The 14,969-nt window shown below is 51.1% G+C and overlaps 2 long non-coding RNA genes across 2 annotated transcripts; one reads left to right on the top strand and one right to left on the bottom strand.

Annotated features, from left to right (window-relative positions):
• Positions 1 to 319: 319 nt before the first annotated feature.
• LOC125414314 (uncharacterized) lies at positions 320 to 2,847 on the bottom strand. Its single transcript, XR_007236219.3, has 2 exons — positions 2,161 to 2,847; positions 320 to 761 (listed from the first exon to the last, which is right to left on the bottom strand). It is a non-coding gene; the product is annotated as an uncharacterized LOC125414314 (long non-coding RNA).
• Positions 2,848 to 5,075: 2,228 nt separating this feature from the next.
• LOC146890527 (uncharacterized) lies at positions 5,076 to 14,044 on the top strand. Its single transcript, XR_014998611.2, has 3 exons — positions 5,076 to 5,335; positions 5,714 to 5,773; positions 13,433 to 14,044. It is a non-coding gene; the product is annotated as an uncharacterized LOC146890527 (long non-coding RNA).
• Positions 14,045 to 14,969: the final 925 nt, after the last annotated feature.

Genomic DNA, 14,969 nt, shown 5'->3' with positions numbered 1-14,969 from the left:
GCATGACCCGCCTAAACTGCAGTTCACCCGGCCCCAAGTGTATCCTTGAACCAGCTCAGGCTAAATCCAGCTCCTCTGACAGGTTCCTCGACCTCTAGCAACCTGGCTGCCTCCTGGTGCTCTCTGATCCCGCTGCAGCAAGGACCCTTTGAGCCCCGCAGCCTCTGCCACACTTTGTTGGCAGTCTGTAACACGATTGTGTAAAGTGTGTGTGAGCGTTACCAATGGTAATTAAGAGTACGGTAGAAGAACCCATGATGGCTGTGGCCACATCTGTCAAGGGCAATCAGTGGCACTTGGTGAATTAAAGCCAACGACATCGACATAGCTCTTGGATTTATTGTTACTTGGTAAACTGATGTTGTGGACAGAAATCTGACCATCTATTTTTGACATCTTGTGCTCACAACAGTGAATGTGTACCTCCATCAGGAGGATCTCACACATCATGGTCGGGATGTGTTTCCAGTCTTCCTAGAACCGTCTCTTAAAGGAGCACTGGCTGACGGCAGCAGCTGGAGAGACATCACAGCCTCCCAGGGCCTTGAGAAGACTGTTTCTGCATTACAAGCTGGGTTGAAAGGCATCTGTTGTAGTTACTGTTCTGTTGCTCTGAAGAGGCAGCATGACCAAGGCGACTCTTAGAAAAATGAAGCGTTTAACTGGGGCCTGGCTTTCAGTTTCGAGGGCTCATCCACCATCAAGGCGGGAGGCAGACAGGCATGGCTCTGGAACAGTAGCCGTGAGTTCTACATTCCAATCTGCAGGCAACAGACGAAGCGAAAGAAAGACTGGACTTGGTGTGGATTTGTGAAACCTCACAGCCCACCCCAGTGACTTAACCTCCTTCAACAAGGCCACACGTCCTAAAGCCTCCTGAGTAGTCCTCTAACTGGGGACCAAACATTCAAACAGGAGCCTTTGGGGGACACTCTCATTCAAACCACCACAGTGTCCCACTGAAATTCACATCTCCTAGGATTCTTGGAGAGCCTTTTAGCTGGTCAGCTAGCCGTTTGGAGACAAGCCGTTTTAGATTCTAGTGGGTTCTGATCCAGTGTTTGGTGTCTATCTCCTTCTCCTTCAGAAGGCTACCTGGTCCTGGAAGCACAGGCTTCCCCAGCAGGCAAGACCTCTTCTCCATGCTGTGGTCTCAACCCTGACTGGAAGCTTCTATCTGGGACCATCTCAACTTGAGGTCCAGGTCCAGCGCGATCCCTCAAGGCCAGCGACATGGTGTCCCCTGCTGGTCCAGGGTGTGCGGTGCCCCCTGCTGGTCCAGAGTGTGCGGTGCCCCTGCTGGTCCAGGGTGTGCAGTGCCCCCTGCTGGTCCAGGGTGTGCGGTGCTTCCTGCTGGTCCAGGGTGTGCGGTGCCCCCTGCTGGCCCAGGGTGTACGGTGCCCCTCCTGGCCCAGGGTGTGCGGTGCCCCTGCTGGCCCAGGGTGTGCGGTGCCCCCTGCTGGTCCAGGGTGTGCGGTGCCCCCTGCTGGTCCAGGGTGTGTGGTGCTCCCTGATGGTCCAGGGTGTGCAGTGCCCCCTGCTGGCCCAGGGTGTACGGTGCCCACTGCTGGTTCAGGGTGTGCAGTGCCCCCTGCTGGCTTCTGCTGTGGAAGCCCTGGAGCAGAGCCAGAAGGGGCAGGCTGGTGACCTCTCTGCTGCCTCCGTTTTCTCACTGCCTCCGTTTTCTCATCTGTCTAATGAATACGGTGACAATAACAACACAGTAATTACACCCCAGAGTTCTATGAGTGACAAACAAGTGTCACATGGGTGCGTTTCAATTCTGGCAGCCGCTCAGTGTCCTCAGTGGTGAGCCAAAAGCTACTGCTTTTGATTTCGTGCCTCACAGTTTAAACAGCCCATGTGTGTCCCAGTACATAAGCATGCATGTGTGTATACACAAATGTACATACATTCCACATATGTTTATACTACCACACAAACACCTTCACACATCCACATCCATATACATGCACCACACGTACACAGCACGCCTGTAAACACGAGAACACACACACACACACACACACACACACACACACACATGCTGCCTCTGCTCCTGTCCCTGGGAAATCTCCCACATCCTCCAGTCTGTCTCTTAGTAGCCCTTTATCCACAGCAAGCACCTCTGCCTTGAGCTGGGCTGTGCAGGGAACTTACGGTTGCTCCAGGGTTGACAGTGGCTCCTTCCACACTGCACCCAAGCAATCCATGCAGGGAATCCTGAAAACGAGAGACAGCTGGATCCAGATCCCGATGGCACTGCGAATGTGGAGCCAGAGATCCCACCCAACAGCCCAGTTTGCTTCTAACACTGTAACTTGATTCAGACCCAGCAGGACCAGCTTCCCCCAGGGCGGAAGCTCTTCTTTTGGTTGAGGCAGAAATCTGGGGACACATGTGGCGGGGGAAGGAACAGGACCTGGGATCTGGCCAGTGTCACTAATGTGCCGATAGCTGAGATGTGTCACGTGTGTTAGTCTGAGAAGTCAGCGAGGCCTCTTAGGGTCCAAGGGTTCAAACAGGAACAGCTGGACCCTGGGCATGCAGTGGTGAGGTATGCCCACAGGAGACCGCCACACGAACACTCACTGCTGCTGGCGACTGCACGGGGAACTTGCCCAAACCATGCAGTTTTGAGCCTTATGTCCTTTTGTCTTTCCTGTACAGAAATCACATCCTGGTTGTTGTCCCACTTCTGCTAGCACGAAAGCAGAACTACAGAAGGCAAAAGGCAAGGGTCATATATGTGGGGCTTTCCTGGAACTACAGACTCTTTGATGAACTGAGTCTTTGTTCCTGTTTTGGCAGAGGTTGGGAGCTTATGGAGCTCTAAGGTCAGATGCCTCTAACATGGCGCCAGTTATGCTATGAGAACCTGTTACAGTACAGACAGACGATGGCCGTGAGTTGAGGCCAGAACCACTCCCAAGCCTGAGCCAGCAGGGCTGTCAGCAAGCCGGATTCTCCTGGCAACTTAGACCCGGCAGGACGTGGGGGAATCAAACCTAATCAGGCTCTCCTGCCGTCAACACAGCTGCGTCCGCCGCTCCTCCCTGTGGCAGCAAGATGCAGAGAGCGCTGCAGAAGGGACAGACAGGCTGCCTGCTGGAAAGAAGCTCGGCTGTCCTGCTCCACATACCCCAGAAGGAGGTGCAAGGACAGAATTACAATACTACGTGCACATGGGTCTGCCTTGTGTGTGCCTGTGTGGATCGGGGCAGCTGGGCTGTGGAGTCGAGGAAGGGACGCTCGGAGGCGGGAATGTCCAGAGCTGGACAGAGAAGGTGGACCAGGGCGCCTTTCGTTAGGACACCTGTTGTCTCAGAGGCGCCCCTGGGGGGAGTGGGGGGGGGGGGGGGAGACCAGGAGAACCGCTGTGCCGCGGGCGCCCTCTGCTGGCGGACTTTGCATCCTACACTCCTAGCCACGGAGATAGGAAATTGACCCAACTGAACAAACCCTGTTCTTTGGAGGGAGGTAAATGCTGGTGAGAAAAAGGATTTCTGTATCAACATAGTAGAACTGGGGGAGCCCCGCCCTGTTCACCGTCACTCCCAACCTGGAAAGGTTACCTTCCTGTAACTACTGTGAAGGGAACTGTGACCCTGAGGCAGAGACTTTTAGAAAAGTCTCCCTTTGGGCTACTTCCTGCTTTGAGAAGTCTCAACACCTCAGGGCCTTTGGAGCTGCCCTGGAATGTGGTCTCTCCTAGGCTACACAGTGGCCAAAGGACAGACTGCCTCTGTCCTGTCCTAAAGCAGGTCTCTCCAAAGAGCCGTGCCTTGAGAGGAGAGGGACCAGCAGAGCTCTCCCCGCTGCCCCCCCCCCAGTTTCTCTTCCTTCGTGTGCACACAGAGCAGTATCAACCCCCACCCACCCACCAAGGTATGCCCCAGAGGCAAAGGCAGGGCCATAAGTCTCCTCCCTGCCACTGCTCCCGAGAGTTTCCAGGCCAAGGAAACAAGGAAGGTGAAGATGAAGCCATTCCACTGGAGAAGGCTGGTTTATCCAACCCGGTGACACGAGGAACAGTGTGTGACGTTTCACTATGACAGAATACTGGGGAAGAAGCACTTGGAGAGGGGTGCGTTATTCTGCCTCCCTGCTCCTGGGATTTGGTCCTTCATGGCAGCTGCTTCTGTTGTGCCTCAACCGGGAAGCAGAGAGCAAAGAATGGGGGTGCTCAGCTCACTTTCTGGGTTTGATTCAGTCAAGGCCACTCAAGCCCATGGTGTGGTGCCATCCACATTCCCACATCTACCCAATCTAGACACTGTCATAGAAAGCCCAGAGGTTTGCCTCCTAGGTGACTCTAGCTGATGAAAATATGGTGTAAAAAGTTTAAAAATAATAAAAATGTAGTAATAAAAATAAATAGAACATGTGTTGTTTTCACGAGGTGGGTAACATGTTTACTGGTGATGCCTTTGTGTCTGCCTACTTTTCCCACCACCTCTGTGCTTTTTAACTCACGTTTGAACTCCTAGGGAACTCGAGTGAGTGTGCAGGACGTATCATGGTGAAAGGACCAAGATTCAGACTGCATCCTGAGAAGCCAAGGTCTGTGGCTACTTCTCTGTCCTTGGCACGCGGCAGGGGGGATAGAATATAAGAGCGTATTAAAGAGATGGAGCAAACGGTGGGGATATAAGAGCGTATTAAAGAGATGGAGCAAGCAGCTGGATGCAGCTCACTGATAGAGTGCTGGTCTAACATACAAAGTGGGGTTTGGCCTCTAGCATCCCAAAAACTGGGAATGTAATCCCAGGATTTCAGAGGTGGGGAGGCTGGGGGGGGGGGTCCAGAAGCTCAAGGCTATCCTACACCACATAATTAGTGACCAGCCTGACAGACGACCCTGTCTTAAAAACAACAGCATGATGAAAAGGTGAGGCGTGACTGTTCTTTTCTCATTCCTGTGACAAAATGCTTGACAGAAGCAGCCAAAGCGAGAGTGTTTTGCCCCAGTGTTTAAGACGGATTGGAGCCACCATGGTGGGAGGGCGTGGCGGGCGAGAGCGTGAGGAGCTGCACCACAGACGCAGGACCAGAGAGGTGTGGAAACTGTTCCTCCAGCCTCTTCCTGCCTCAGGGACCCCTCAACGACACCCCTCTGGAGACATCCTCAGACGCATCCGGAGGTTTCCCTCAAAGGAGGTCCTAAAACCACGGCAAGCTGACAATGGAGACAACCACCACAGAGACGGTTCAGGTCACCACCGCCATCTCCTGGCTTAGGAGGAGAAAAAAAAAAAGAACTCACAGGACTCTGAAGTGAGCCGGGCTGACGTGGAGCCCCACCTCTGAACTACAGGCGGGAAAACTGAAAGCGGTAAGAGTAATCGGGTGAAGAACATCGGGAGTGGAAGGACGTTGGCAGGGCTCCCCGTGAGGATAAGCCAGGTTCCCCCAGTGAAAGAACCGAGCAATACGTGGGGCACCTTCTCTCACTGTCCCCTCTAGGGCAGTTGAGATAGGAAGAATGGCACCTGTCAGTTACGTCCCCGGGACACTGCTTCGCATAGAAGAGCTTTTGGAGAGCGGTGTCAACATCGTGACATTTAATTCACAAAGCTGTGCACTCGGTGGTTGACAAAGTACTGCTGGAGGACCATCCTACCTGCTGACTGTTCTTATAAGTATAGGTTTATTAGAACACACCCGTGTTGACTGCTCACTTACGTATTGTTTGTGCTTTGTTCATACACAGCAGCAAAGACCATGTAACCACAAGAGCCTGAAGTACTTGCTGTCTGGTTCTTCCTAGCAGGTAAAGATAAAAGTGTGTTTGTTATTCACGCACCCACACTTGGGGAAAGAGGAAGGGAAGGAAAACAGAGCCGCACTGCACAACCCGTTTTGTCCACTGAAACTGTGTGCGCCAGTCCTGGTCTCACACAGCTGTAATCCCTGCTCTTGGGAGGTAGAGACCGGAGGGCCAGGAATTCAAGGTCGTGTGCAGCTACAGAGGTTGGGTGGAGGCCAGCCCAAGCTACGGGACCCTCTCAAAAACAAAACAGCACTTTTTCAAAAGCAAAATGGAAACAATGACACTTTTTTTTTATATTCTCTGTATTTTTCAGCATTGAAAATGTATTTGGGTAATAATGAGAATGGAGAGAGAAAGGCAATGCAGTGTACTGTATTCCTGACCGGGAATGGGCCACACCATATGTGACCGTGTCTGTGTGCAATGCATGAGTCCTCTGGTCCACACTGTATGTGACCATGTCTGTGTGCAATACATGAGTCCTCTGGTCCACACTGTATGTGACCGTGTCCGTGTGCAATGCATGAGTCCTCTGGTCCACACTGTATGTGACCGTGTCCGTGTGCAATGCATGGGTCCTCTGGGCCACACTGTATGTGACCGTGTCCGTGTGCAATGCATGGGTCCTCTGGGCCACACTGTATGTGATCGTGTCCATGTGCGATGCTGTGGTTCCTCTGGGCCAGAGTTTGGGTGGAGAGAGGGAAGGAATCTCTGTATAAAAAGCAGAACTTTAAAAAAATGCAGCCAGGCATAGTGGCACACATTTTTAATCCCAGCACTCAGGAAGCAGAGGGAAGCAGATCTCTGTGAGTTCGAGGCCAGCCTGGTCTGCAAAGTGAGTTCCAGTACGGCCAAAGCTGTATGGTGAGGCCCTGTCTTCCTGTGACGTTGGAAGTGTTGATAGGGACTCACTAAGAGTACGCGAGGGAGCAACTAGGGAAGTCACGCGCCTGGCCTTTTGGGAGACGTATTTTTGGACGGTCACGCTGTCTCCAGGCCCTTTGCCCTTAGTGACTGCAAAGAGAAGCCATGGCTGCTTTAGTCAGCCAGTCAGCAGGCGCTTGAGTGTCTGCATATTCCAGGAACAGAGGCGAGGGAGCCCGTTATTTATGGAAAGGCTTGTGAGAATGCCGGGAGTCTTGGAAGAGCTTCACACGGGAGGAATGCCCGCGCAGGCCTGCCAGTCATGTTCACATTCCCTGGGGATGCCTGAGCTCAGGATGCGAGGGAGTACTTGGTGACTGGTCCCAGGGTGCGGGCCCAGGGGAGTGTTGCAGAATGCCCCCCCTCCCCCACCAGCACTGCTGGTCATAGCAGGGCACACAGAGGCTGAGGGTCAGGATGAGGTAGCAACATTAGCTCCCTGACACCATCCACCGAGGTGGCCACCCTGATTTCAGCCTTGTGCTGCTGAGCTAGCCCTGCAAGGCCCTTCTGGAAATGGCATCGTATCAAGGATCCGATGTGAGCGTACTCACGGGGTTGGTCTAGACTAATTGGGTCCCTGTGGTTAGAAGGAGAAACTGCCTGGTGTTCCCATTCTCTTCTGGGATTAGACTGCAGGGCTAGCCCTCCAGACAGCGCTGGCCTCCAGAACAAGCCCCCCTGTGTCACTTGTGTCCCTTAGACACCATGGAAGTTAATGCTCTATGTGACTTGAAGGGCAGTGTCTGGGTGCCATCCTGAGAGAAAACATTCTAGAAACAGCTTCCCAGGGGTGTTGAGATCTGGGCACAGCCCCAGGGTGAAGAAAGGCCCAGAGAGGTAAGGCAGGGAGGAGTCAGATACTGAGGAACTGACAGAGAGAAAGACAGCCCTGCCCCCTACAGCTGGCCAGGAGACTCCATCCATTGGGAGTGACCCTGGCGTTGGGAAGCCCTGAGACAGTCCAGGGCCGGTCTACCTTGGGGGCCAGGGCTCTGATGTTCACAGCTGTGGAGCCTGGGAACTCTGCAGTTCATTGGTCACCTGACTTCAGCCCATCAGCCGCATCCACAGCAGGTGCTAGAGTCTGAAGGGGTCCCAGAGGAGAGCAGGAGCTGGCTCTTCACCTGTGCTGCTCTAGGTGCCGAGGTCACTTCCCACATCCCCCGGGCACTGAGGAGACACGCCCCAGCTTGAGCATCCTTCCCACCTCTCTGCACAGAACTGACCGTCTCCCGCTTCTGAAACTCTCCAGAGCAGCCACTCCATCACTTCACGCTATTTTCCACTATTTTCTTTAAATTTTAAAATATTATGTTTACACTCTGTTTGGGATAATTTGTAGAGGTTGCTCTGTTTTCCTTCTGCCATCGTGGGTCCTGAGGATGGGACTCAAGTTATCAGGTTTAGTGACAAGTTCCTTTGTTCTCTAAGCCAGTCGGCAGCTCCCCTTTACTTTTTTCCCTTGTTATTTTCCTTTTCCTTTTCATATACCCCTACAATATGACCTGTGTAGACCAATTAAAAACTACCACAACAGGGCTGGAGAGATGGCTCAGTGGTTAAGAGCATTGCCTGCTCTTCCAAAGGTCCTGAGTTCAATTCCCAGCAACCACATGGTGGCTCACAACCATCTCTAATGGGGTCTGGTGCCCTCTTCTGGCCTGCAGGCAGACACACAGACAGACTATTGTATACATAATAAATAAATATATATATAAAAAAAACTACCACAACAGTGCCTGTAGGTACATACCTCTCTGGCCCTTGCCTTCTGCTCTTTGGGGGACACTGTAAGATCATGCCACCATACACATGAAATGTATTCACACCTTGGCCTTGAAATCCCAGCCTCCAGGACTGTAAGCAAGAAACCTTTCTTATTCATAAATTATGGGGTTTCTGGTATCTAGAGATAGCAGCCAGAATGGACTAAGATGGAGGGAATGGATCCAAAAGCCAGTCCGAAGAAACAGCATCTGGAGCTGACTTGGAGAAAGATAGTATTTGGGGGAGGGGTGAACATGTGGTATCTAGGGAGAAGACCATTTGGCAGTCAGTTAATAAGAGAGGCGGCTCTCCCAGGAGGTGAGTACCAAGGAACAAAGTACCCTGGTGGAGGCCCTGGGGATGAGACTGGCTTCCTGTAGTAACTGGAGAGAGGCCCCTGAGACCTGGGCGCTGGGGATGAGGTCCGCTGGGCAGCCTCCCCTGCAGATGTGCACCTACTCAGATGTCAGAGGCAGATGGATAGAAAACCACCATATATAAAGGGACCCACCGTCCCTGCCAGAACCCTTCTATGGCAGTCAGCAGGATGCCTCTGTGGGAAGGGCTGCAGAGAGTTGCTGCTCTGGCTCTCCACACTACTGGGGTGCTCACCAAAGCAGAAAAACCCAGCATTTAGATGCTGGGGAAAGGAGCAAGCTTGGCCACTTTCACAACATGGGAGTGGGAGAACCCAAATTCCTTCCACGGACGCTCTGAACCTATCAAGTGTCCCATTGCTCTCTGGGCATGTCTGCTGGTCTAGAACACGGATACACACAGATGCAGCCACCCTGAGCCATAACTGGCCGTCCTAGAGCAAGGTTTCTCTCCTACCCTGGCCTGGGTGGGTGCTGGAGAGACTCAGTTTCCTAAGAATGAAGCAATTAAATGTTCTGAAACAAAGATTAAGCTGGTGCAGCTCTGCATCACTCAGCAGATGGCAACTTCCACCTAAATTTCACTTTTTCTGTTAAATTTCACTGCCAGTATAAAGATGTCATAAGCAAAGATGTGTCAAAGCAAGCAGTTACTGACTCAACCGTGCACTTACCGATAGCGACCAACAGTGGGCGCTAGTTAGCAGCGCGGCTCATTGATCACAAATCCTAAGGTTGCACATTGATAAGAAAAGAAAAGAAAAAGATTGGACCAGAGAGATGGCTTGGCCATTAACAGCATATACTAATCTACCAGAGGACCTGAGTTTGATTCCCAGAACCCATGTTGGGTGGCTCACAACTACCTATAACTCCAGTTCCAAGGGGCATCTCTGGCCTCCACAGCCACCCAAATTATGCGCGCGCGCACACACACACATTTAAACATAAAGTGAAACTTAAAATCATATCTAACCAGGTGTGGTGACACACACTTTTAATGCCAGCACTTGGGAGGCAGACCCAGGCAGATCTCTTGAGAGTTGAAGCTGCTCTGGTCTATATAGCGAGTTCCAAGATAGCCAGGGCTATATAGAGAGACCTTGTCTCAAAAAACAAAAAAACAATAAAACAAGCAGTCACATCTCTGGACAGGTCTTTCTAGGAAGGACTGTCTGAGGGATAAAGACCTGTGCTGACTGTAGATGGAACCATCCTATAGCCTGGGGTCCTGGACAGAATAAAGAGGGAAAAGGAGAAAGCCGGCTATGATGGCCAAGGTTGGTTGTCATCTTGACATATCTGGAAGTGAGAACCCTCAGTTAGGGGGTTGCCTCAGTCAGACTGGTCTGTGGGACTCTCTTGGAGGGCATTTTCTTGATTGCCAATTGCTGTAGGGGCCCTCTCTGTGTGGTACCATTCCCTAGGCAGGGGAGCTTGGGCTGGATGAGAAGGTTAGTTAATTAGAGCAAGGAGCAAGCCCAGAAGCAGCCGTCCTCTGATTTCTGCTTCAGCTCCTGCCTTGAGTTCTCGCTTTGGCCTCCCTCTGTGGATGATTACAAGCTGTAAGATGAAATAAAACCTGTCCTCCCCAAGTTGTTTTTGGTCATGATGTTGCCCACAGCAATAGAATCCAAACTAGAATAGAATAGAAAGCGGTTGAGTGCCGCCACGCCTGATTTGTCCATTTCCTGATTTGTCCGTGTGCACAAGCATCCTCCCGCCTGCCACAATGGACTGGACCCTCCAGCCCTGAGCCCAAATAACCCTCTTCCTCTCATAAGCAGCTTCTCCCAGGTACCTTTTTTGCTGTTTGTTTGTTTGATCTTTTCAAGACAGGGTTTCTCTGTAGCTTTGGAGCCTGTTCTGGAACTACTCTTGTAGACCAGGCTGGCCTCAAACTCACAGAGATCCATCTGCCTCTGCCTCCTGAGTGCTGGGATTAAAGGTGTGCGCCACCACCGCCCGGCTGGTACCTTTTCACAGCGACGGGGGTGACCAGCTCCTCACCCCACAGTGGGACTTTTAGGCACACGATGTTCCCATGCTAAGCTTGTGAGCAGTTGCCATACCATTTCCCACAGTGGTAAAGAATTCCTGGGGTCTTTGGCCCCAGAATGTAAAAGCCTTCCAGTGGTTGCTGGGGTCCTTTGGAAAGGTGGAAAGAGCCAAATCTCATGGCCATAGCCATAGATTTATGGAGCAGCAAACAGGGCTATAAAATAAGACCTCACCAGCTCCTGTGGCCATCCCACTCCCCCATTCCAGAGAAGTTAAAATGCCAGGTTTGGGCAGAACAACGATAGGGGTGGGGATGGGGGCATGCCCTAAAAGGCTCACCAGGAGAGCCTGAGGAGACAGAGAAGAATCAGGACCACGAATACGGGCAGGACATGGGAATGACACGGGCTTAGACCCAGCCAGCAACCCCAGAGTATACAAGAGCTATGGGAAAATACCAAAGTTAGCTTTTGTGGAATTGGAATTCTAAAAGAAAAGGAAAATAGGGCATGGGAAATATTTGAGAGTTCATGCCCAAGAATTTTTGGTGGGAACAAGGCGCTAGAAAAACAAGGAGATAAATAGTACAGGGAGGCAGTGACCACACAGCGTCATGGGAAGTGCAGCCTGCGTGCAGCAGCCACAGTGTGCTGGGGAGGAGGTGTGCCCCCACCCCAGCGCTGGAGAGAGCAGCCCCGAGTGGCTCCTGCTCTGTCTGAGGGGACATCTGCGGGGTGAGAGGCAGGCATCATGGGATCGGTTCTAGCATTGGAGGCTAACAAAGGTGGGACAAATGCATACGTGACCACAGAGAAAGCCAAGTCCAGCAGACCCAAAGCGACGGTGACTGCAAGGCAGAACCCAGGACACAAGTGACGACAGTTGTTCAGAACCATCCGGCGCTGGATGTCTGAGATCCAAACATAAACGAGCAGCCGGAAGAAGCAGAGAAGTGTGAGCCAGAGAGAGGGGGATGGCTCAGCGGGGAAGAGCTGCTCCGCCACAGGACCTGAGTTCTGACCCCAGTGCCCCTGTTGGGAGGCTCACAACCACGTGCAACACTAGTGCCAGAGGACTCTTCTGTGCCCTCTTCTGTGGTCTTTGGGCACCCACATACTCTTGTGCATACAGTTTGTGTGTGTGTGATAGAAATGTAAAAACATAAGTAAATAAATGACCCTCCTGATAGAACTGATGGACAAACAAACTGACTTCTGTTTGTTCAAGGAGCCAGAGGACAGAATGGACGTGTGGAAGCATGGTCTGATTGCACAAGACCAGACTCAAGAGTCTAGAAATGACGATTACAGCAATTAATGCCAGATGAGGTCTTATGGAAAAACAGACCAGAGGGTGTGCTATACAACATTCAAAGTGAGATGCCGAAAAGAAGCCAGAGACACATGACCTGCCCAGCATGCTCCAAATTATACAGCGAACATCACAGAGTTTATACATCACTTGTTATGGCAAGGGGGGGGTTCCCAGCACATTGGTGCCACGATTACAGAGATTCAAAAAAGACACCGACACCCAAGATACAGATAACACACACACACACACACATACACACACACACACACACACACACACACACACACGGCAACATTTGCTTTAATGGATATACTTGGAATGCTGTACCTGAGAACCAGAAATGCTGTAATGCTCCTTCTTGCCAGATACTCGTTTTTATAAAGCATTCCTTCACTAGGCCACTGAGCGAGGCTTGGCAGACGTCAGTGATTAAATATGAACCTGTGTTCCATCCACATTTACAATTAAGTTAGAGTTGTAAAATATGTGGATAGTTTGAAGACTATTTGCTAAACTAACACCCACTATGGAAACTGTTTGCCTGAGACAGTGTCTCAGGTAGCCCAGGTTGGCCTCAGACTTGCTAGGTAACTAAGGATGACCTTGAAACTTCCATTTTCCTGCTTCCACCTTGAAAGTGCTGAGGTGACAGGCGTGTCACCTACCACATGGCTCGTCACGCATGCTAGCTAATAATCTTAGCTGTCAACTTGAAGTGCTTGGGAAGAGGGAATCTCAGTTGAGGAATTGCTTTCATCAGATTGGCCTGTGGGCGTGTCTCTGGGGCATTGTTAATTAATTGCTAATTGATGGGGAAAGGGCAGGTGTTGTGGAATATTCCTTTACACTGTGTGAAGATGTGTCACTGTGATTGTTTTAATAAAGAGCTGAATGACCAAATAGCTAGGCAGGAAGAGGTTAGGCGGGACTTCTGGGTACAGAGAGGATTCTGGGAAGAAGAAAGTGGGGTCTCCAGCCAGATGTGGAGGAAGCAGCGTAAACAGTATGGAGAGATGAGGTAATGAGCCACATGACAGAATGTAGATTAAAATAAATGGGTTGACTTCAGTTGTAAGAGCTAGTTAGGAACAAGTCTAAGCTATAGGCCAAACTTTCATAATTAATAATAAGTCTCTGTGTCGTGATTTGGGGGCTGGTGGTCCAAGAAAGCCTCCTCACAGGCAGGCAGCCTAGGATATATAAAGAAGGTAGCTGGGCAAGCCAGTAAGTTGTACTCCTTCATGGTTTCTGTTTCCCTTCCTGCCTCCAGGTTCCTGCCTTGGCTTCTCTCAGCGATGGACTGTAACCTGTCAGGTCAACAAACCGTTTCCTTCTCCAGGTTGCTCTGTCACCGTCTGTCACAGCTGCAGCAGACCGACCAGGACACCGCAGTACCTTAAAATATCTTGAACTCCCTTGTATGGCTTGCTGACAGTGCGGCACAAATTTTCCTGGAGGATCTCTTATAAATATCATTTTGCTCGCATCCCTTTGCTTCTCGCCTTTTACTAAGATCACCCACTGCATGACAAGCCACACACTGTAATGCAGTCCTTTGGGGCGTGGCTGCAGGGAGCACCCACAGCTCTAATTGGCTGGAAGACCCGCAGCTTCGGCAAGAAAGGCGGGACAGCTACTTTCCAGACTGAAGAATGGTTCTTTTTTTAATTGGATTTTTTTATTTGTTCTGTGTATGTGTGTGCCTTGAGGTGCATGTGGAGGTCAGAGGACAACTTGTGGGACCTGGCTCCCTCCTTCCTCCGTGTTAGTCCTGGGGCTTAGCCCAGGCTGTCCGCCTTGGGGGCAGGCACCTTTTTCCCACTTCAGGACTTTTGTATGTTTGCTTTGTCTTTAGAGGCTGATTTTGATTTATGTGCATGTGGCTGGGGGTGGCCCCTGAGTGTTGGAGCCCCTGGAGCTGGAGTTGTAGACAGTTGTGAACTACCTGGCATGGGTGCTGAGCACCCAACTCAGGTCCTTGGCAAGAGCAGCAGCCCTGAGCCTTCTCTCCAAGCCCCCCACCCCCACCCCACGGGGTTTTTAGAAAGCATTATCTGTTTCAGCTGTATCCGCCTGTTTTATTTGATAGGTCTGTGTGGAGATCTTTGCAGTGTCCACAGTCAGAACATCAGGGAAACATCTTTAATTGGGACATATCTCTCTCCAGCTCCTCCCTGTGAGCTGCTATGTCCTTTCCTGCAGCCAACCGTGGGGGGGGGGGGGGCAGAGACACAGTCAGGCTGTGGAAGCTCAGGGTGTCGGGAGCCCAGCAGTTTCTCAACCTCTTGTGTTCTGCGCCTGTTGTTTCCCTCAGGCCTCCCTTCTCCATCTGCCGAGCTGAGGACTACCACAGCTTCTCTGTTAACTTGACTGACGAGGGGCTTTAGACGACGGTGAACATTTGATCAAGGCGTTATGTTTATCAGCCAGAACTATTTTAAGAAATGATATGCATTTTATAAAGTCAAATGTTCTCTAACATAATTTTATAAACAGGTATTAGAGGATTTTTTATTAATTAAATCATTTCAGAGTTACCCGGTATTTTCTCGGATCCTTGAGGAACAAAGTCGGCCTATTCTGTGTCTGAGAACGACTCTGAACTTTGGGTCCTTCCGTCTGTAACTCCGGAGTGCTGAGATTGCTGGCATGTACCGCCATGTGTGCTCTATGCAGCGGCAGAGATGGGACCTAGGGTTTGTGGATGCTAGCAGACAGTCTGCCATCTGTTCTAAAATTAAGCATCCACTGTGCCTTAGTCTATTTGTGCTACTATGACAAAATAGGACAGATGCATAATCAATGGA

This window comes from Myodes glareolus, chromosome 23 (assembly GCF_982192425.1).
Source record: "Myodes glareolus chromosome 23, mMyoGla1.1, whole genome shotgun sequence".
Lineage (NCBI taxonomy): Eukaryota > Metazoa > Chordata > Mammalia > Rodentia > Cricetidae > Myodes > Myodes glareolus.
Note: the sequence above shows the minus strand (reverse complement) of the source record. Positions and strands in the feature narration are given on the sequence as shown.